The 23,073-nt window shown below is 44.0% G+C and overlaps 1 protein-coding gene across 4 annotated transcripts in view; it reads right to left on the bottom strand.

Moving 5' to 3' along the window:
- Window positions 1-23,073, bottom strand: part of LOC118397117 (signal-induced proliferation-associated 1-like protein 3) — a 116,993-nt gene that overhangs the window by 43,441 nt on the left and 50,479 nt on the right. For 3 of the 4 annotated variants that reach the window (XM_035791594.2, XM_035791595.2, XM_052467289.1), the window contains exon 3: window positions 9,794-9,892. The exons of the other annotated variant lie outside the window; for it this stretch is intronic. The gene's annotated coding sequence lies outside the window, so the exon portion shown is untranslated. The remainder of the gene's footprint in view (window positions 1-9,793; window positions 9,893-23,073) is intronic. 4 annotated transcript variants of the gene reach the window in all.

The following is a 23,073-nucleotide window of genomic DNA, read 5'->3' as shown; positions in this document are numbered from 1 at the left end:
AACTCATCTGTACGAGAGAGAGAGAGCGAGAGCGAGAAGGTTTGACAGAGGATTTCTCTTGTTGAGACCGATCTTCAGAATGCCTGGTTTATCATCATACTAGTGTCCTATTCAGCAGAAATACACTCGCACTATCAATTCCCTTAACACCAAATCAAACTCCTGCATCATAAAGCCATGCTGAAAGCACTAGGCCATTTAAAATCCTAGCTAAACAGCACTTGTTGATCGTAAAGAAAATATATAAATCTGACTGGATATTCACACACACAGGTTGCTGCTGCAGTGTAATCGTTCAGCTAATATAACTGACAGCAGTACGTTTCCTCATTTTGCTCCTTCTATCAGCTGGTACTTTGTCCAGGGGGGATGATAAATATACAGTGCCTTCAGAAAGTATTCACACCCCTTGACTTTTTCCACATTTTGTTGTATTACTGCCTGAATTTAAAATGGATTACAATTTAATTTTGTTGTCACTGGCCCACACACACACACACACACACACACACACACACACACACACACACACACACACACACACACACACACACACACACACACACACACACACACACACACACACACACACACAATAACCCATAACGTCAAAGTGGAATTATGTTAACATTTTTACAAATTAATTAAAATGAAAAGCTGAAAAATTGTGTGTCAATAAGTACTCAAACCCTTTGTTATGGCAAACCTAGAGTAAAGATGTGCTGAACAAGTCACATAATAAGTTGCATGGACTCACTGTGTGCAGTAATAATGCTTAACATGGACTCCACACATACAGATAATTGTAAGGTCCCTCAGTCGAGCAGTGAATTTCAAACGCAGATTCCACTACAAAGACCAGGGAGGTTTTCCAATGCCTCCCAGGGAGGTCAGACATTGAATGTCCCTTTGAGCATAGTGAAATGATTCATTACAGTTTGGATGGGGGTATCAGTACACCCAGTCGCTACAAAGATACAGGGGTCCTTCCCAGGGCTGTGGCGGCTTGACATTTTGTCGGCCGGTGATCGTCCAGCGAATAACTGCCCGTCTCACGGTAATTGACCGTTAAATAACAAACACATTCTCTAGGCTTCCACGCATAGCCTACAAGCCACTGATGCAGACCTTTGGTAAATATACATATTACATTTTTTTTTTTTTTATCTACTTAATATACCCTACACCAGGACAATAATTCTATTATCCATTTTAGACAGGTCTAAAAGAAACATGATATGAAGAAAAAGTAGTCTTTTTCCGAAGAACAGAATATCATACTCCGAGTTGTCTTTATCTTAGGCCCTGATATGGCTACGCCATATGGCTGTGGGCTACACTAGTTACTTTAGCAGACAAGATTTGCTTAGAATTCCGTAGCAAAATAATTTTATAGTTTGAAGAATACAATTGAACATAGCTGAATAAAATAGAAAGGATATTTTCTCCAAACAATTTACAAGGAAGTGCGCACATGCAGCTATTCTGTGTTGAGCAGTTAACAAAGAAACACGTCCACCTATATGCTTAATTTAGAGTTATTTATGCAACTTTAGTTGTGATGCAAACATTGGGCTATATATTTTGATTATTAATACATTCTAAGGCTACATTATGCGACTAATGATGATTTTTAAAAAGTTGCTTTGTTTTCTCTTGTGCAGGCTGCACACACTTCATCAGTCTCTCATTCACAATTTGACAAGCACTTGATAATATTCTCACCAGGCCTCGAATTTCCCAACAGCATCCCCCTTGTGTGGCCGTAATGCCACCGGCAAAAATCCATGCCTCTTTAAGAATTATAATTCCCTTCTCCCTGCCGAGCTGCTGTGCTCGGAAGCACCTCTCACTCACATGACTCTCTCAGATAGATAATTATTATTAGCCAATGCCTGTCACAGGCATCTCAGCTAAGTATGGTTCAAGTGACCACAAACGCGGTCAGTTGTGCACCAGGGCCTCCCGCTCCTCTTTCTATTCTGGCTAGAGCCAGTTTGCACTGTTCTGTAAAGTGAGTAGTGCACAGCGTTGTACGAGATCTTCAGTTTCTTGGCAATTTCTCGCATGGAATAGCCTTCATTTCTCAGAACAAGAATAGACAGATGAGTTTCAGAAGAAAGTACTTTGTTTCAGGCCAATTTGAGCCTGTAATCGAACCCACAAATGATGATGCTCCAGACACCCAACTAGTCTAAAGAAGGTCAGTTTTATTGCTTCTTAAATCAGAACAGTTTTCAGCTGTGCTAACATAATTGCAAAAGGGTTTTCTAATGATCAATTAGCCTTTTAAAATTATAAACTTGGATTAGCTAACACAACATGCACCTGGAACACATGACTGATGGTTGCTGAATGGACCATTATCATGCACCTGTATTGAAACAGGGGCATAGGGGGAAAAAGTGGTCCTTCTGTGGCACAGTTGGTAGAGCATGGCGCTTGTAACGCCAGGGTAGTGGGTTCGATTCCCGGGACCACCCATACGTAGAATGTATGCACACATGACTGTAAGTCGCTTTGGATAAAAGTGTCTGCTAAATGGCATATATAAGTATAAAATACATGTCATCTATACAGTTATATAGTGACTGGAGGACGCTTTTCCCGTGGTACATTTTCATGCCAGCCAGGTAGGCTATACGCCTGTTGTAAACTGAAGCAATGTGCCTAATATTAGGACAGTTGTTAAATATAGTAGGCCTTGCCTATAGAACACTTATGGTATCCTCCTATTTTTAGTAGAGGCCATCAAAACTCTGTTCTCACTCAATTGCATAGCCTATAGCCTATAGAAATGTTGAGCAACATGAGTTCATGGGCTTTCCAAAAATATTTGCATGGATGAGAGGGACAATAGAGCGCAGAGTACCAGGCAATTAGCAAGTTTGGTAGGCTACTAATGACCATCAGCTGCATCACAGCTTGGAGGAGCCTAATTACCGTGACTAAACAGCCACTTGGAATTGGACTGCCGGTGTGGCAGTAATACGGCCACAATAACAGCCCAGCCAATTCACCTTTCAGCAGGACAATAACCTAAAAGACAATCCAAATCTACACTGGAGTTGCTTACCAAGAAGACGGTGAATGTTCCTGAGTGGCCGAGTTACCGTCAAGTTAAATTTACTTGACAATCTATGGCAAGACCTGAAAATGGTTGTCTAGCAAGGATCAAAAACAAACTTGACAGAGCTTGAAGATTTTTGAGAAGAATAACGGGCAAATGTTGCACAATCCAGATGTGGAAAACTCTTAGATACTTACCCAGAAAGACTGTGCTTCTACAAAAGCATTGACTCAGTGGTGTGAATACTTACGTAAATTTGATGTCTGTATTTCTTTGTCAATAAATGTGCAAACATTTCAAAAAACTGGTTTTCACTTTGTCATCATGGGGTATAGTGTGTAGATGGGTGAGAAACATATGTAATCCAAGCCGTAACTGAATGCTGAATAAGTCACGGGGTATGAATACATTCAGTTCCAGGGTCAGTGCCAATACCATATTTACAAAGTGCAGGGATACTGGAGTGGTAGGTTTAAATATGTATAGGGGTAAAGTGACTATGCGTCAGGATGGATATATGATAAACAGAGTAGCAGCAGCATATATAATAATTGTATGTGTGTGTGCGTGTGTGTGTGTGTAGAATCAGTATGAATGTGTGTGCGTTGAGTGTGTGAGCATGTGTGTTGGTGTCAGTGTGAGTGAGTGTGAATTAACAGTGCAACAATAAAATAGAAGGGTCATTGCGGCCGGGCGGCAGGGTAGCCTAATGGTTAGAGCGTTGGACTAGTAACCCTCCCTCGCCCTCGCCAACCGGAAGGTTGTAAGTTCAAACCCCCGAGCTGACAAGGTACAAATCTGTTGTTCTGCCCCCGATCACGCAGTTAACCCACTGTTCCTAGGCCGTCATTGAAAATAAGAATTAAAGTCATATTTATGTCAAATGAAAAAAAGAAAAAAAAGGTGTCTTAAAATAATTAAGACCCCGGAGTGTCTGCTATAAAAAATAAAATAGGCTTGTGCTTAATGGCTTAGAATAGATCATCCTAAATTGAGAGAGAGAAAAATATTTCTCTGGACATTTTGCGCTGCTTTGGTGAAAATCTCAACTCTCTGCATTGTTTTTCTGCATTCTCTAAATGTGTTTACAACACATTTATTGATAATATGTTATGCAGGCTATACCAAAGGAATAGGCCACTTGGCATGGCCCTGCTGCGGGTTACCCAGTCAGCTCTTTACTGCCCGGTAACAGTCAAGTTGAAATAGCCTACACGTAGTCTGTCACATGTCATCGTCACCATTGACGATGGCTCTCAATCATCTTCGATATCAGATACTATCGTAATAATCGCCCAACCCTACTCTACCCCCTCCTTCTGTCCATTCTCACCCTCCCTCGCCATGTCGTCTTCAGAGAGAAACAGACTAGGATGCACACAACTAGGCTACTTCATACTCAGCTAAGGAAGAGAAGGGTGAAAAGAAAATTGAGGAGAGAGGGGGAGAGGACGTAAAGTGGGAGAGAGCGAAGAGTTGAGAGACTGGGAGGAGGAAGAGAGCGGGAACGTGTTCCCTGAACCACAAGGACTCGCCTTAATATGACAGTCACAAAGAATCAGGCTTCACCACCACCCCGTCGCTATAAAAAGCCTCCCTAGACTCCTAATCTACCACTACTTTATTCAGGGTCTTCTCTTCTCCGCTCAAACTCTCGCTCTAATGTTTTAACTCTCTCTCTTTTTATATGTCCCTCTACCTAGGCTAATCCATCTCCGTTTTTATTCCGTCTCTTCTCCCGCTCAAACGCGCTCTCCTCTCTTTCATCGCTCCATCCCTATCGGTTTCTGTCTCTCTCCACTCAGGCTCATGATCCGTCAATCCCTGTTCTCATTCCCATCCCCGACATCTGTCTCCAGTAAACGTATGATCCAGGCCATTTCTCAATCTGACATCGTTTAATGATGTTAGCTACTGGTACACGCGGAAAGGGATGTTTTGTGAGGATCGTAAATCCTTTCCACAGAGTTTCTATTCATCACTCTATTATAACGTTGAGCGATCTCACAAGGCAGAGAGTGAATGACATGTGTGTACGCTCAGCACAATCCTCTGTGATTCACTTTGGCATGCGACAGTAGTACACACATACACACACCATGTACAAAACTCATTCACATGGTGTGTGTATTATTATTATTATTTTTTAGATATATATATATATATTTTTAATCAGCTGAGAACCAGATGACCTCACAAATGTATCATGTCTTATGTTTTGGGGAAATACAGACGATTCCAAGAGTCCTGTTCTGATCCCGCTGCTACGGCACAAAGTCTCTCCTTATTCGGCACGGCGGCCGCGATACGCTATCAGTCCCAATCCCAGATAGGCTCCAGCTGCAGCACCCTGAGAAAGGGCCCTTTATTCAGCTGGACGGCCGTCAGGAGCGAGTGGGAGTTCTGTCATGTCTCTGGGTGTCCACAACACCGAGTCAAGGCCGACAGACACAGTAGAACTGGGCCAAAACTACTTCGCAAAAGCTGGAGGGAGGACAGACGGACTACCACAGCCACACAACTATACGGGACGTGTTTGGCAAACACATCTCGTTATGCCGAGCACCAATACGTCTCTAATACGAACTAAAAGGTGCAATGCTATTTTGATGTCTTCGCTAGCCGTCACAGTTCTAAAACTGAAAGAGATGATTCGCCGCAGCCCAAAATAGGAGGTGCAAGAAAAGTCCTCCAGACAGACCCGTTGCAACCCAAGGCACAGAGGATGGCACACAGAGGTGAAAGGGATGAGTTTTTATCCCCAAACAAACAGCAAGAGCTAAATAGAGATAAATAGGGGAGGCAGAAAATGGCAAGTGCCATAGGAAACATGAAGGGCTTTGAGGCCCCCAGGCAGACACAGCGCTGGCCCCAACTACAGAAGACGTAAAGCAGGAACTGAATGCCTTTTAATTACTCCCAGAGCAATTAGTTAGGCCTCTGAAGATGCTTCCCCCGCCACCTCCCTCTCGGGGTGCCTGTGCACCGCGCAAGCCCTGGCCCACACAACGCAAACACATGCTGGAGCGGGTAATTACTCTGCTCACTCGTCAGAATCACAGAGAGCTACGAGAGAGCTACAGCTACCAGAGAAATGACTGTACACGACACGACACGTGCTCCAGGTGGAGAGAGCTGTTGTTACTGTATCGTGACAATGCCAAGTGACCAAGGACAAGAAAAAGTCACTTGTGGAACAGACCGCCTCGCAGGACAATAATGCATTTGAGATAAAGAGGTAGCCTACGCATAGAATTGTGATATAATTAAGCAATAAGGCCCGAGGGGGGAGTGGCATTACATCGGTAACCAGTTTATAATGGCAATAAGGCACCTTGGGGGTTTGTGGTATATTGACCATATAACACACCCACTCGGGCCTTATTGCTTAATTATATAACATGTGGAATACACATTTGGACAGAGGTGAGAAACCCATACACAACAGCAGGTGCTTTCAGATACTTTGATCAAAGACACAAAGGCCTACACGCGCGCTCACACACACACACACACACACACACACACACACACACACACACACACACACACACACACACACAAAATCCATGACCGTACTACTATTAGGCCGACTCAAATGTAGGCTACGCTATACAAAGACGAGAGTGACAGCTTGAGAGGGTGACAGGCAGTGGTGTCCCGAGGAGGGATTCTACAGTAACATAACATGAATAGTCTAATATTAGCTGTGGTGACGGTAAGATGGCGTAGTCGGTTGTGTCGGGAGCAGATGGTGATACATACTGAGTGACTGGCAGACAGCCGGCAGCGACCAGGCGTCACATCACAGCACTGCGATGACAACACACCCTGACAGGACGACAACCCTGCTCCCTGGGACCGACTACAGCTCAGACATACAGGGCTTGGGTCCGTATTCATAAAACGTCTCAGAGTAGGAGTGGTGACCTTGTGATCAGTTTGAGGTTTTATTGAATACATTATGTAGACAAGGGGGACCTGATCCTAGATCAGCATTCCTACTCTGAGACACTTTATGAATACCAGCCCTGGTATAGATGGACTACAAAAGAGACTGGGCTGCGTGGTCTTCATACACAACCCCCAGGGCCGGGGTGGAATATACATTTAGACTAGAATTAAGAGCGGAAATAAATGTAGCCAAACAGTTTGCCAAAATGTTAGCGTCCTTTATCCTTATTAGGAGACAGAGTTGTTGTAACGGGTGAAAACTGTGACCTGATAATGAATGAATAGACAATTAGCGAGTGGTGGAGATGACTAGGACCCTTACTGTCGCTTCAGTGTGAATGGGTAGCGATGCAGAAAGTTCAGCTCGGTTATCCTCTGGTCGTTGAAGGGTTCCTGTGGTGAGTCTGTCTCAAGCTGTTCCAGGATGACCAGTCTCTCCGGCTACCTGATCTCACCCCACTGGCTTCCTCTGCAACCTTACCACAGCTCTGACTCGAGGGCTGTAACGTTCGAGCTGAAGCGGAGGCTTGGAAAACCTTGCACACACACTGCAGCCCTTGTTTACCCCCCCCGTGTCTTGGCGTGTCCTCCATGTCTGCTGTGCTTCCCTACCTGGCAGTGACAGGTCTCGTCAGGCTCTCGGTCTCTGTGCTGCCTCTCCTGGCCCTGCTGTGAAGGTCTCCATTGATTTCCTGTGACATTGTTTTGCACTCGATCCCTGATAACCTCTACTGTCACTGCTGTGGCATACTCTGTCATACAGAAAGAACAGAACACTAGCCTGGAGGAGAAGCCTGGGCAGCGAGCAATACACATACAGCCACGCATGCGTGCCGACAGACACGTGCACTGCGAAAACACATTTGCATTGCGCGCACATGCATATGAGAAGGGTGCATGGGTGGGGAATGAGGGGCGAACTACATTCTTCTCCTTCTCCACTTGGTTGCCTGTGGTCTGAAGTAGGGTGAATGGCAGTGGGAGTTTGGGGAGTTGTAGCGACGCGAGGTGGAGATACAGTGAAGGTCTCTACCGTGACATAGGCTTACAGAAATCCTTATATTTATAACATTAGGAGGTAGTAAGGTTTACACATCAGCACAAGGCAATGCGGCATCTGAACTTCTCCCCTCTCCGAGTGGATGAGATGAACCCCCACACCTACACACCATTGATTCAGCTTTCACGAGGCTTACTGTTACAGCTAATTTCTAAAGCGTGACCAGAGGCCGTCATGCTGAGTAGCGGTACTTTCAACCCCAATCAGAATCAGCTATGTAAATAAAACATCTAAGACATTTGCGGCGACTTCAATTTACTACCACTTGAATCTACTGCTGTGGTGCAATCTAGCGCTGGGCTTTTCCCCTGGGGTAGGCAGCCACTTTAGAGAACAGGGGGAACACTCCGACTTGGAAAGAGGGAAAGCTAATAGCAGTCAACTCCAAGTCTGTGGTGTGGCCTAGAGAAAAAAGTGGACTTCTCGCAAAAATACCCTCTATTTTTTCCCCCTGAAATTGAAGAAACAACCGGTTACATTCTGAAATTGTTGCTGCTTGACTGCACTGAGCCACCGACATCCCGGGAAGAAGACATCCCACAAGGAATGATGTACTTTTTCAGTCACAATATGCTTTTACCTCGCATGACTTCCATGATATTAATAAAACGAAGCCTGGTTTGTTCTAATGTAAGTCTAACACGCTAGCGTAAACCTAAGAGCTCCTAGCAAGCTACGGTTCAGCTAAACGTCAGCATTCAGCTAGCACGTTGATGCGAGGAGGACACAGAAATTATTTTGTTTAGCTAGCTAACTAGCTAATGTTACCTAGCTGTGAAGCCTATATTATAATATGAATGATACTGTACGATAAAGTGACTGTACTTTTATTCATATGGGAGGGGGTAAACGTTCATTATTGCTATGCTAACGTTACTTGATCATGAAGAATGTCGTTTGCTAGAGAGCTAGCTGTGTATTTTCGCTAATTTAATGCGTACGTATGAGAAAATAAACTTTTTTTCAGCACGTGCTTGTCAATTGTTGCATTATTCAAGTGTGTAATATGTTTTAGACGAAAAGATGCTTGGACTGTTAAATAGCTTGGGGCTTACTGGCTAGCGGCTACCTTGATATTTACGGTCAAATTTAATCTGCCGACCAAGAATGAGAATTGAAAAGTAGAAAGCGCTTTCGCTCCTCCGACTCTCCATCGCATGTAGTGGGAACAGGGCCTATGACACAGCCAGACAGCAAACACACACCTTAACAGCCAGAGGGTGAACATTGATAACACACTGTTACATAACAGAGGATCAGGTGATGCCCTAAGGCTAAGGCGGGTCGCACAGAACACTTTCAGTACCCCTGATGGGTACATGTGCGTATATACACACTTTCATCCACATGCAGTCTCTCAATGAGAGTAGAACCACATAAAAATGCTGTCAACTTTTAGGCTACAAACAACAGACGCATAGAGGCAGGCACAAATAATTCTAAAGCGCCCCGTGTCGGCTATGCAAACGAAACCCCAAACTCTACTGGTGGCAGGTGGGGTGTTTCACTGAGTATTGAACCAGTCTTTCAAGATGTCATCTGACGGCAATACAACTCTGTAGATAGGGACAAGCTTGCAACACACTTTCCATGACATTCCTTCACTTTTACAGCCAACCACTTATTGCCCTGCTGCTGTAAAATAACGACGTGTTAGTTTATTAAACGCATACGTGCGCACACACGCTGTTGTTACTCATTTAGCCTACCTGAATCGGGCGTGGTCCGTGCGTGTGTGTGTTGACTCACAGGTGAGCAGAGGGGGGGTCAATGAGGCGGGGAAAGTCTCTCGATCACAGCTCTGCTGCCTGGAACACAAGAGGAACAAATGGTAGAAGTTAGAACCACTGTTCTCTGTTATTAGGTAAATAACTACCGCTTTTTACCCCCCTTTTCTTTTTTTAAAGTTCAACGGGTGACATTTTGAGAGAGAACCCTAACAAAAGGTTACAGGTAGCCAGAGGAAAACTACACTTCCACAATTGAGAAGAACTAAGCCAGAAGAGAGAAACACAAAGCAAAAGGTTCATTTTGCCGCTTTACTTTAGCAGATTCAGAAGGTTTAATTGTTAACCAGTAATAACATTCCAAGTAGGCTGACTAAGCTCTGATAGGGATGGAAGATGTGTGAGGAGGCATTATGAGTGTGTACAGTCTGGCAGAGGGGTGTGTGTGTGTGTAGCTGCTGTAAGTTCCAGGCTCATCAGGCCAGCAGTCAGTCCATTGTATGTGAGGAGGAATGTGGATGCAAGGGACTCTTGTCTGTCTTACAAACACACACAAGTCCTACATCCAAACACTCAATGGCACACGTCAGTCTCCTAAATAGACAAACTCACTAGTTCCCTCTACACCATTCATTAATTAGAACCCAAAAGAGCTGACAATTAAGATAATCTGATCGTCCACAGATAAAACTCAGCTATAAAGCCTCTGTTCATTTACCTCTTCATGTAGCTACGACACTATACACGTCAAACAAAACATTTATTGAACAGATAGGATTTATCAGGCAGCATCGTCTGGCATTTCTCTCCCTCTTTCTGCCTTTCCCCGTCTCTCTTCCTCGCCCTCTTAAGGCCTCGACATGCTTCAATTCGAAGTCGGCTTGGCGAACATGACGGGCGTGCTCGCATACTCCCCGAAAAGACCTTCGCTTGGAAAACCTGAAAAAAGCGTCAATAACACCAGTATTTTCCAATGAAAGAATGTGCATGAAAACAAGTCGTCTCTCGTTGAATGACAACAAAGACTTAATTGAAGAATCTCTGCTGTTGACCAATCACCGTCGAAGGGTCGTCGACTTCGGCTTGCCTCAATCGTTTTGCGTGTGCGCCCGAACAGCCCGAAAAAACCCTTCACGAAGTCTCATAAATGAACAAAATTGTCACAAAATGGCACCATCATATAAGCACAAACTGTCCCGAACCGTTTCAGCTAGGAAGCATGCGGACGCATTTCCTTCCCATGTCGCTGCGTTGTCTGTATTTCCCCTCACTCGCCCTCTTATCTTGTCCTTGATAACTATCCCTCTGTATCCTTGACTATCCCTCTGTATCCTCCCCGACCCTGCCAATGCCCTGCCCCTCTGTACTTGCCCGGAATGTTCTCCTGAACAATACGACAGCAGCAGCAACAGGGTGAGCCAGGTGACTATTGCACTCAAAGTTGTAGTGCCAGTGCATGTGAGGTCAGTGTGTCGGTGGAGGCTGTCGGACTGGGGGCAAGCAGAGGGTAGGCTACAGAGTAGTGGGATGAGGAACAGGGTTGATGTAGGATCAGTAAAAAAAAAGGGTGCCGGGTTGCTCAGAACCGGAGTGAGCGATTTGAAAGGGTATTCATGAAGGTTGGGTGATCAAATATGGGTTTGGGCGAGTTTAACTGTTGGGCAAGGTCAACTTTTGTACTCATAAAACACTGGTATACATATTGGCTAATCAAAAAAACATTACAATAAATGGGGGGGAACAAAACCCTCAAATAACCACCATTCGGCTATACCATGTAATCACATTCTACAACTGGACAAAATATGTTGTTGAAATGGGCAGAGGCTACTTGGTGGCAAATCTCTTCTCATATCCTTACAGGTGGATGCAGCTTCAGTGTGTGACAGGTGTGCTTCTGTAACTGTGTAGCGCGCACTTGGAGCAAAGAGGAAGGGGCGGCGTGGGCGTACACGTTGCAGATCAAACCCTATTTTAGATCAGAGTTTTTCATGCTGCGACTGCCATCGGTTGAAACATGCTCTTGAATACAAGGTGGGTGTCGTGGTTTGGCTAATGAAATGTACTAAAATGGGAATCAAATTTAAAATTTTAACTTTCAAAAAATGGTACCACAAAGACAGTTGGAGGTCCACACATCAGAGAACAGTAACATATGTTGTTTTAAAAATTATACTGTCAACCCTTCATAAGAAACCTATTGAAATCATAGAAAATATAGACAAGACCATACAGACAAGACCATTTCAGTTAACGGTGGGTGGACCAGCGGCCATCTTTGAGGTAGTAATTCGTAAAACTTTTTTATTTATTTAATGGCGTACCGGCTATGGTGTACCAGCTAAATTGCAGTGGTCTGAAGTGATAGAAATATAATAAATAGAATGGATTTAGGATTAAAATAACACCCACCCTGTATTCAAGAGTATGTTGTGTCTCAACCGATGGCAGACACCACACAAAAACCTCAGATGACATAAAATAGGGTCTATGCTACAACATATACGAATGTGCAAAAGAAAATCGTATTCAGAAATTGTTGGATAAGTGATGGCAGTCATTTTTTGTACATTTATTTCAAGAAATTATAAAATAGTTTGGCAACCCTGTTTTTAAGCTATTAAATTCTATCAAACTCAACCATTTATATCTTTTCCAGTGATGAGGATATGGATGTGTCATGGAATGACAGGGTATGCAAAGTGGGTCAACTTTGAGCACCTTCATCTCCTGAATGTTTTGGTATTCAGGTCAAAAAAGTGACTTTCTGACCACTTCTTCCATGGACATGTACGGAAGGTTTTGTTCAAATCAAAAAGGATGCTGTCAAAAAAAAAAAGATTGAATTCAAATGGATTTACCCTCCATTAAGTCCAAGTAGCCTAAAGAGGCTAGCTAAGCTAACATAGCCAGCTAGCTATCTAGCAAGCCTATTGAGTCTACATGATGCTGCATCCCCTCAACCCCCAACTCCATTCAGAATAAATAATAGTCTACCTGTTAGTTGCTCGTCTTTCTCACTTCGCCAACGTTTAATTCCATCATTTTAATTACATCTTGCATTGCATTAGTGAGCTCTCACTTCCCTTGCTACACATGGAGCGTCTGACTGTAGTGGCGCTCTGATTGGCTGACAAAAACATGTGAACGCTACCGGTCTTCCGACAGAGGAAAAAGAGAAACAATATTTTCTGAATGGACATTTTGCACTGCTTTGGTGGAATTCTCCGCATGGCCGGGACGATACCAGTATTGCGAAAAAACAATAATTAAAACGAAGCAGACCTAACTCTTTGATCCTTAAAAAGCTGCTGTATGAAAAACAGTTTGCTATAGCTTGGGAAATGCATAAATGTGAAGCTGGGTGACAACATAATGATGTTTGCTTCCAATACTAGGGCTGTTTTCCTAAATAAGTTAAATCCGTTTTGTGTTTTGTTTCCTTGCCACGATCCTTACATGTAAATTGGGATACTGGTATTGTCCCGGTCCTACTGTCAAGCCTACATTCCTCTATTGCTTTCTTTAACATAATTATTGAAACAAATAGGCTATATAGAAAATAGGAATAGGCAAATTACTCTGAATGTCACGTGTGTGCTGCCCTGCTGTACGACTCGGTTCATTACAGTGTGGCTCGTCAAGTTAAAACAAGCTAAACCATCGTCTGTCACATGTCGCCGTCACCATCAGCGCTGGCTGTCACTCATCGTCGACACTACCGTAATGTCGCCCAACCCTAGGGAGGTTGATTGCACTGAGATGGGTGATGAGGTCAGACACCGCCAAATGCCCCGAGGTGGAGCCCCATTACTGTTTGACAATATAGGGTGCCAATCAATACCAGCCAATTCAGGTCCGCTTACCCCTTGACGCAGAGCATAATAACACTCTTAGTAAAAGTGTTTGTGGGGAGAGACAGTGTGTGTGTGCCTTGAGTGTGTCTTGCGACTAAACTAATGGAGAGTACAGTATCCAGAGCCTAGAGCCAGTCCTGAATATAGCTCTGAGAGTCAGCATCAGAGATGTACAGCTTAGACTTCCCCCTACATCCCCCCCAAAATGAAAGAGTGAACACTTTCCAGCCATGGCTAACATTTCAGCCCATAGAGTAGGGTCACCGGTAAGCCTAGAACAGTTGAAATTGATAAATGCAACACCTAGGCCTACCTACCTTCCTATCTAGCTAGGTAGGCCATGGGGCTTACAGGTATGTAGGATAATAGCCTAGCCTACATTGCATTATAAAGCAACATAAAACAAACTAAGACCCTCCATATAGCCTCCTATGCGTGCATGTTTAAATAGGAGAGGAGCTGTATATTTTGTACTGAAGCCATTCTCTGGATGCAGTGCCTGCCAGACAATGACCATCAAACAGCTTAGAGAAAAGGAAGTCAAGCCCAGTGCAGAGGGAGAGAGGTTGTGTGTGTGTGTGTGTGTGTGTGTGTGTGTGTGTGTGTGTGTGTGTGTGTGTGTGTGTCACTGGATCAATCCGGAAATCGACCCCATGCTCTTGACTTATGAGTATGCTGACTGGGCTTCTTGGTACCCGTGATCTGTGAAGTGGGCTGTAGCTACGCGTGCTAGAGTGTGCATGTACGAGTGTGTGTACACCTGTCTATGTGTACGGTGTAATATGAACGTGCATGTGTGCCTTGCTGTATATGGCCATACAGTAGGCTCAGTGAACAGGAATATGGTAATTTATGTCCCAGTGTGTTAAGAGATAGAGATCATCATCTCCTACAGCAGAGCAGGGTAATTAAACATCTCTCTCAGTACGCTGAACGCAGTGTGACTGGGCCGGCCTGAATTAGAGACCAGACGCATTTCAAAGAGGACATGGAAATCGTACTTTACATATCATTAGTGGTTGTTCCAGCGCTGCTCTGCTCCATGGTGAGCCACAGAGAGGAGCATGAGCTGGCTGGCTTCCTTCCTCCCGCCTGTCATAGGCATTGTGCTGTGATTTAAATGGATTACTCCAAACTCTGACTGCATTAATATTTCAGAGTGCGAGTGCTACTTAAAAAGTCGTCCCGTATTTTCCTTCTTAAACCAGTTTGAAGAGGAGCCGTTCTTGTCAGCTAATGGGTTTGTCAATGCAACTGTAACAGGCAGACTACACGGCCCACGTCACGTGCACGAGCATTTGCAAAATAAATGTTGAAATCTATATTATGCAATTACTGCACCACACACTGCTCGTGCTCGCCAACGAGTGTATGCATTGCCAAGGGCTAAAATAAAAGTCAGTGCTATTTGTGACGCAGATAACGCTGCAAGTCCTGCCTCTCCCATCTCCTCATTGGTTTATAGAGGCAGGTACCCACGTGCCATCTCCTTATTGGTTATACCCACGTGGGTGACTGAAAGACGAACGAGGTCGGTGGCGGTAATGCACCTAATTTATGAAAGTTACCAATCGCAATATAAAGTCAAGAGAAGAAAAGGCCTGGAAGGAAGAGAGATGATTAGAAACGATTCGGTTGACCGTTTTATGTGTGGATTAATTGGTGGAGTTTATATGCCAGAACAAATTAGCTAGCAACAGCAAGCTAGCTAAATAAGACAAATTAGCGAGTAAGTGCAAGCTAACTAGCTAAATTGCCATACATGTTTAATGCTTTCAACATGTCCCCAAATTAATATAATTTGGACAGTTTGTTTTGATATTTTAACCTGCGTGTGGTGATCGCGTTTGGTGACAAAATACATTTTTGCACGATGGCGCACACGCGCAGCCGGTTTGGGTTCCGTGTAAGGGCGTTGTCACACTGTTCTGACCTATAGTTCGAATCTGTGTTCAATTCTTTTTTTAATACTGTCTTTTTGGTTTCACATTGTCAAATGAACTAAAAATGCCTGAAACAAAACAATTCAAATAATTTGTTTATTGGAGAAAAATGCTCATGTTAAATCCATCTTTGATTATCAAGAAGCGTAAGGCGTGTATCCCCAACTTCACATTACTTCCGCTTCGGTCTTCCAACAACAAGCGAGAGGAAACGGTTCAATAGCGGCTGCGATGTGAAAAGTCTATATTCAGTAGCCTGTCCCCTAATCAATAATAATAACTTGAGATTCTGCATGAAAAGTGCTATATCAAATTAATGTATTATTATTATTCAGCATCGGACACGCTCAATTACACTGCTCCTCACAGAATGTTTAATAGATAAATCAGGTTATGGTAATGCTCGCAGTCAAGCAACCAATACTACTGCGTTCTCACCAGCAGCGAACTGAACCACAGCACAAACGGAATCAGACTGAGTTAACCCTTTTTGACAGTACCACGGTGCGTTTAGTGCGCTGCTCCCGAGTGCGGATAGCGTTTGACACCAGTCCAAACAAACCGAACTAAGGGGGAAAACGTGCCAGAGTTGGTGTGAAAACCAATTTTGTGTGAAAGCCCCATGATAGATATAAGTTTTGGTGTAATCATACCCTGGCTGACTTGGCCTGTACAACGTCTGCTGTTCTTTACCCTGGTGGAATGGGTAGACTTTTTCAGCTGTTTGAAGTCACTGCCATTGTTATATGAATTCATTTCTGTTAGGGATGGGCACGTTTATTCTAATATCTGAAACGACATTAGTATTCAATTACTTGGGAGAATGCCAAGAGTGTGCATAGCTGTCATCAAGGGAAAGGTTGTCTACTTTGAAGAATCTAAAATATATTTAGATTTGTTTAGCCATTTTTGGGTTACTACATGATTCCATAGGTGTTATTTCATAGTTTTGATATGTCTTCACTATTATTCTACAATGTAAAAAAGAAAGAAAAACCCTTGAATGAATAGGTGTGTTCAAACGTCTGACGGGCACTGTATATAAACAGGACTAACTTAACAACGAAAAGGCTTTGTTACACAGCCTACAAGAATTACCATAACATTCAACATAATAAAACAAGTTGACAGTTTTTATTAGAGCGCCCCATAAAAAGAAGCACTGGTAGCCTACACATATGGTACACAGAAACTTCTGTACTCCCTACCCGAAGTATGAAGAAATGTTGAAACTGTTCGCAAAACGTCCATACAGACTAGAACACATTTACAATATAAGACGATACCAGTAGCTTCCAGCTATAATTGTAGGCTACATTTCCTTGCTAGCTTTACAGCTGAATTCACGACCCTTGTACATTGTTTGTGATAATATGCAAACCATAAAGCAAAAATATTCTGATTTTAAAGCTGATTGTCACCAAAACCGTAATTAATTCACTTCTCCCTCGCCAACAAAACCTTATTCGTCTCCCTTGCCTCCCATCTGGTTTCCACTAGATTTCAAAGTCAGATTCCACTGGCACATACAGCACACACTATTATAAAAGAGATTGCTTCTATGCAAATGTTGTTGATCAGTACAATAAAATAATATGTTCTCCTAGCTCCCTCCCTCCCCAGAATGCATCGAAAAGTCAATGGCACTGGCGGTCAGTTATAAAGTGCTTGGTTCAAAGCACCTGCATATCCCGCTATAGAACCAGCGATAAGGAACACTGCCCGGGATCAAAACTTTATCAGCGAGACGGTAGGCGTGTAGTGCATATAAAACCGTCTATCTCTAACAGCGCCTCCATCGAGCAAAGCAGCCGTCGCTATTAACCCCAAAAGTGTGCTGGGAACCCCTGCAGAGAAGGGTGGGCAGCCCCATTCATACTCAAACATGGGGAGGTGAGATTGCCATGCTTTCATCATTTCCTTCCCCCTATTCCCTCTCGCTCCTCTTCCCCTCCGGCTCTATTTGAATGGAAATAAGAGGGTTGAGAGAACCCCTCCCTCGGCTGGATGTCTCTCCAGTGTGTGACGGGTTGCACTGCGTTCTCTCTGCCTGCAGTAGGGAGAGGGATACTGCTGTGAGAAGTACCAGACTAAATCACATGAAAAGCAGGTCAAAGGTAAAATTGCTGAATACAAGGAGTAGATGGAAGCCCTTATCCACTGATGGAAATGGACAGGTGGGGTAATTATCTGATCCTAGATCTGGGGTAAGGGGCCCCGCCACCATATTCCTTTCGCAACCTCAAAGGTTGGTGAGGTTGGGGAATGCTGTGTTGTGTATGTACTGTATGGATACAACACTCCGTTCACTGCTGGATTGCTGTGCCGCCGGTTGCCATGGGAACCAGGGGCACACAGACAGAAAGAGTTACGATGTAGGCGTGAGGCGGTGAGCATTCAGAACACACAACCTGAGCGATAAATAAAAGATGTCCCGTCGTCCACCCCGCAATATGTCAATCAATCACAAAGGTGTCCTCGTCACTACATGCAGGGGAAGGGGGACCTAACATGCATGCACAAAGACACACACACACTCTGCAGAGGAAATGCGGTCAGCCTCCCACTTGCACTCTCGCACCAGTATCACCTTTGTTATTAGAAGACGCAAAAATGAAAATAGCCAGAGATAAAGAAGAACGCAGTAAGTTTGGAACCTGGTAGGACTACAGTCAGAGAAGAGCCAGTAAAAGGAAACAGAAATTAATGGACAATGAGAAACGCACGGGAACACAGAGGAGGAATTTGGTGAGTGGGATACAGTTGAAGACGAGGAGAGAGCAGAGCCTGGCAGACCAGGAACTCGGTGATGAATCAGATCGGTAGAGGAGAGATTGCCTCAAATTGAGGCTTCAGAGTGATAGTGATGCATCACAGAGCTGCTGCTCCTACAGAGGCCCAGCAGTCCTTGACCCCACCTCCTCTCGGATCTCCCTCTCCCCCTTTTTCCATGCATCATCTCTCACCCTCTTCTTCTATCTCCTGTGATCCTTGAATCCCTCCTCTCTTTCCTCCCAGCTGGCCTCCTCTATCGCTCTGTGTGAGAAGGATTCTTTAACAACCACACGCTGTGCTGCTTTAAAACGCAAGCCGTGCTGCTTTAAAACCACACAATGCAACGTGTTTTAAATTGCTCTACATTCTTCAAAAGGCGATGGTAATCGTACTCTTAAATACGCATTCATCTGTTACTTGTGTCTGTTTCCCCTAATATAATCTACTTGATATATCTTCCTTTATTATTTTCCCCTAACCTAATTGGAGTAAACTAATAAACAACTCTATACATTTTACGGACACAATCTATTTGACAATAGTTATATTTTGTTTGTTTTTAGTCCCATCCTTCAGCTATTCTCATAGTTTCTACAGATTGCAAATGAAAGATAACATTTTTTTGCTAAGAGTTTTATTATATTGTTGATCAATTGACTATGACTTTTCAAATCACCCAGCAGTGCCATTTGCAGAGTTAGCTCCAGGTAAATGTTGCAATTCAGTCTTTTCTGAACCTGCGACCAAAAACAAGCTACAAATAGACAGTACCAAAACGAATAATCTAATGATTCGGTCTCTTCGCAGCAAAATCTGCAGAGCTGGGATGGTTATATCCCCCATATATATATATATATATAACATTCTATTGGTTGCAATACATTTGGATAATAAATTAAATTGGAAAAAAGGTTTCGAATCCGGCGTTGTTTTTTGTATCAGTGCCATGGAATCAGTACATTGAAAATCTCTTTCCAACTATTTTGCAATCAATTTATTTATTTATTTTTATATAACCTTTATTTAACTAGGCAAATCAGTTAATTAAGAACAAATTCTCATTTGCAATGGCAGCCTACCCCGGCCAAACCCGGAAGCAGCTGGGCCAATTGTGCGCCGCCCTACGGGACTCCCAACCACAGCCGGATGTGACGCAGCCTGGATTCGAACCAGGGACTGTAGTGATGCCTCTTGCACTGAGATGCAGTGCCTTTGACAGCTGTGCCACTCGGGAGCCCTACATGGCACAGCTGTCCATTTTTTGGTCCCTAAATTAAACTGTTATACTTTATCACAATTTTCAATGTTGGTCTTTAATGCAGGGCCAAGTTCCTTACTTTTCTCCCCTTCCACTTGCCCCTTTCATTTTTGCGGTAATGCTGCAATTAGTTGGTTGTAATTTTAGGTAGAGCAGACATTTCCATATAATGTTTTTACCTGCATGTGTGACTGACAACTCCACCAGTCCTATTCATGATATCATTTATAAAGATAGCTTCTTTTTTTAAATAAAGCTATTTCCAAAAATAATGCTTTACTTTTATATCAATTAGTATATTGGAGTTGAACCATTTCTCATATTCTATATGTATTATGATGTTCCAAACATATTTTTCATAATATTCGTTCTGTCTTTTCTGGTGGACTAAACAGAAATTGCAACCAACATATGGTGAGCAATATGTTTGGAACTTCGAATCGCAATTAAAAATCACAGTATCAAATCTTAATACATATAGAATCGTATCTGCACCTAAGTACCGTGATATCGTATCGTGATGTCCCTGGCAATTCCCAGCCCTAATTCTTACACTTATCCAAACACGGTTTTAAAGACAACGGGGCTATGCTTGTACACTGATCAGGAGATCATAATCCCAGTGTCTTAACACAGTACACATGGTTTCCAGAGTAAACACCTACCCATTCTCCTCCGCCACACAGGGGTAACGAGTGGCGTCAGGTAGGTAGGTGTCAACACACAGGGCTTATTACCATCTACCTGCTGCTTGAGGAGCCAGCAGACAGACTGACTGACACACATTCTAATAGTGGGGGTTACACTTGACCTGAACCCCTCCCCCGCCATAAGGACGATAACATTAAGTCATGAGTCATGATGACAAACCATTGTTTAGGCTAGGTCAAGGAAGCATAACGATGGGGTAGGTAGACATAACAGAAGCAGAAGCTTACTTAAGTAATGCTTGTGAAATAATGACCAAGCTCCTCCGCCCCTGCGCTGTTGGCCTGAGGTCCTCCCTACACGGTCTGGGAACGACGGGCCAGCGGGGTGTTTTAGACCCTCACAGCTGCTGCTGTTCCCATGGAGGTGTGCCTCCCAGGAGAAGACAGGGGGATAGTGTTGTGCTGCACGGATTAGCCCCTAAACAGATTTTAGGCTACTCTCAGCCAACAGGCATAGTTGACTACTTGGCCTAAAAAAAAATGCATGGCAGAAATACGGGGATTTATTTTGTCTTTCCGGCATGTGCCATCTTTTCCCTCTGGCATACTTTTGGAAAACAATCTTTACGGCCCGTCAAAGCACAGATCCAACTCATAGGCTAAATGCAACACAGTGACAAACAGTAGCCCACTCTCTCTCAGCATGAGTAGGAGCAGTGGCTGCTGAGACCCCTTAAAAAGGGGGACATTCCTGCTGTCACACCGCACTCTGCTCTGACTGAGTACCGAGTACGGCCATCGCGTTTCCATTAGGGACGTGGAAGGAAGTGGAGATCTGGGGGTCTTTTAGAGGCTCTTCCTGTAACCGTATCACCCTAGTGACAGGCTAATGAGGCTAAATGATGAGGCTTTAGGAAGAAAGGGTATCCCGCAGGGAGAGGAGGACAAACCCCAACAAAGACATAGAATGACATAGAATAGTCACAGAGTCAGTTGTTCCCCATTACGTGGCCCCTTCTAACATGATGTCTATCTAGTCAGTGGTATCAGCATTGTTTATCAAGGGACCCAGAGGAAAAAAGGGCAACGGGCAGTTTATAAAAACCTGTAGTTTCATTTCAACCATCTAAATTATTGAAACATGCCGTTTGTTCGGCCCCAGAGCCCGACTGTAGGAGCAGGGCCACGCTATCCACCCCGCAGCACAGACCAGATCAGTGGGGTCAATCACAGATTCAAATACACATCATCCAACACATTTAAAACAGATTCAAACCCCACCAAACACTGCTTTCGAGGAAACACAGATGGGATTTTGGAATAAATATTTTGGGCCAGTGAGAAAGAGGAATATTGTGGCTGGACTATTTCTATATGGGTGGTGAGATGGGCATATGATCCGTACCTTAGACGTTAATGCATTAATACGTCATCGGCGATGCCCTGGGAACGTGATCCGTACCATAGACGTCAATGCATCATTACGTCATCAGCAATGCCCTGGGAACGTGATCCCTACCATAGACGTCAATGCATCATTACGTCATCAGCAATGCCCTGGGAACGTGATCCCTACCATAGACGTCAATGCATCATTACGTCATCAGCAATGCCCTGGGAGCGTGATCCGTCATCAGCAATGCCCCATAGGCGTCAATGCATCATTACGTCATCAGCAATGCCCTGGGAGCGTGATCCGTACCATAGGCGTCAATGCATCATTACGTCATCAGCAATGCCCTGGGTGAGCGTGATCCATCAGCAATGCCCCGTGATACCATAGACGTCAATGCATCATTACGTCATCAGCAATGATCCCCTGGCGTCAATGCATCATTACGTCATGATCCGTACCATAGACGTCAATGCATCATTACGTCATCAGCAATGCCCTGGGAACGTGATCCGTACCATAGACGTCAATGCATCATTACGTCATCAGCAATGCCCTGGGAACGTGATCCGTACCATAGACGTCAATGCATCATTACGTCATCAGCAATGCCCTGGGAACGTGATCCGTACCATAGACGTCAATGCATCATTACGTCATCAGCAATGCCCTGGGAACGTGATCCGTACCATAGACGTCAATGCATCATTACGTCATCAGCAATGCCCTGGGAACGTGATCCGTACCATAGACGTCAATGCATCATTACGTCATCAGCAATGCCCTGGGAACGTGATCCGTACCATAGACGTCAATGCATCATTACGTCATCGGCGATGCCCTGGGAACGTGATCCGTACCATAGACGTCAATGCATCATTACGTCATCGGCGATGCCCTGGGAACGTGATCCGTACCATAGACGTCAATGCATCATTACGTCATCGGTCCACACACGCAGTCAGAACGGTGATGACTCACATCTATGATGTTTTACTCCTCAATTGATTTTCTATCACAGACACAAATCAACAGTTGGAAAGAAGCTGTTGAACATTCAGAAAAGGACATCAAATTGAAAAACAAAATGCAGTGACAAGATCTGGGGTTTTGTTGCCAGTTAACATTTTTTGTTTTAAAACTGACTGAAACAAACTCCCCCCCAACTGGCTCATACTCAAGCACCAACAAAAAGCCACACCATTAACAGGGTCAAGGAGCAAAGTGTGTGTGTCTGTTTTCTTTTTTTGGGGGGGGGTTACAGTACAGCCAGACAAAGAAGAGGAGTGACACAGTTTCAGACAGTCTCTTCCTCTCTTGCCTCCTTTTCTCTCTCTCTCTCCTCAATGGCTCCATTGAGAGTAGAGGCCATTGGGGTCCTGTGAG

Source organism: Oncorhynchus keta, chromosome 18 (assembly GCF_023373465.1).
Source record: "Oncorhynchus keta strain PuntledgeMale-10-30-2019 chromosome 18, Oket_V2, whole genome shotgun sequence".
Classification (NCBI taxonomy): domain Eukaryota; kingdom Metazoa; phylum Chordata; class Actinopteri; order Salmoniformes; family Salmonidae; genus Oncorhynchus; species Oncorhynchus keta.
The sequence above is the reverse complement of the archived record's forward strand: the minus strand, read 5'-3'. Positions and strand labels throughout refer to the sequence as shown.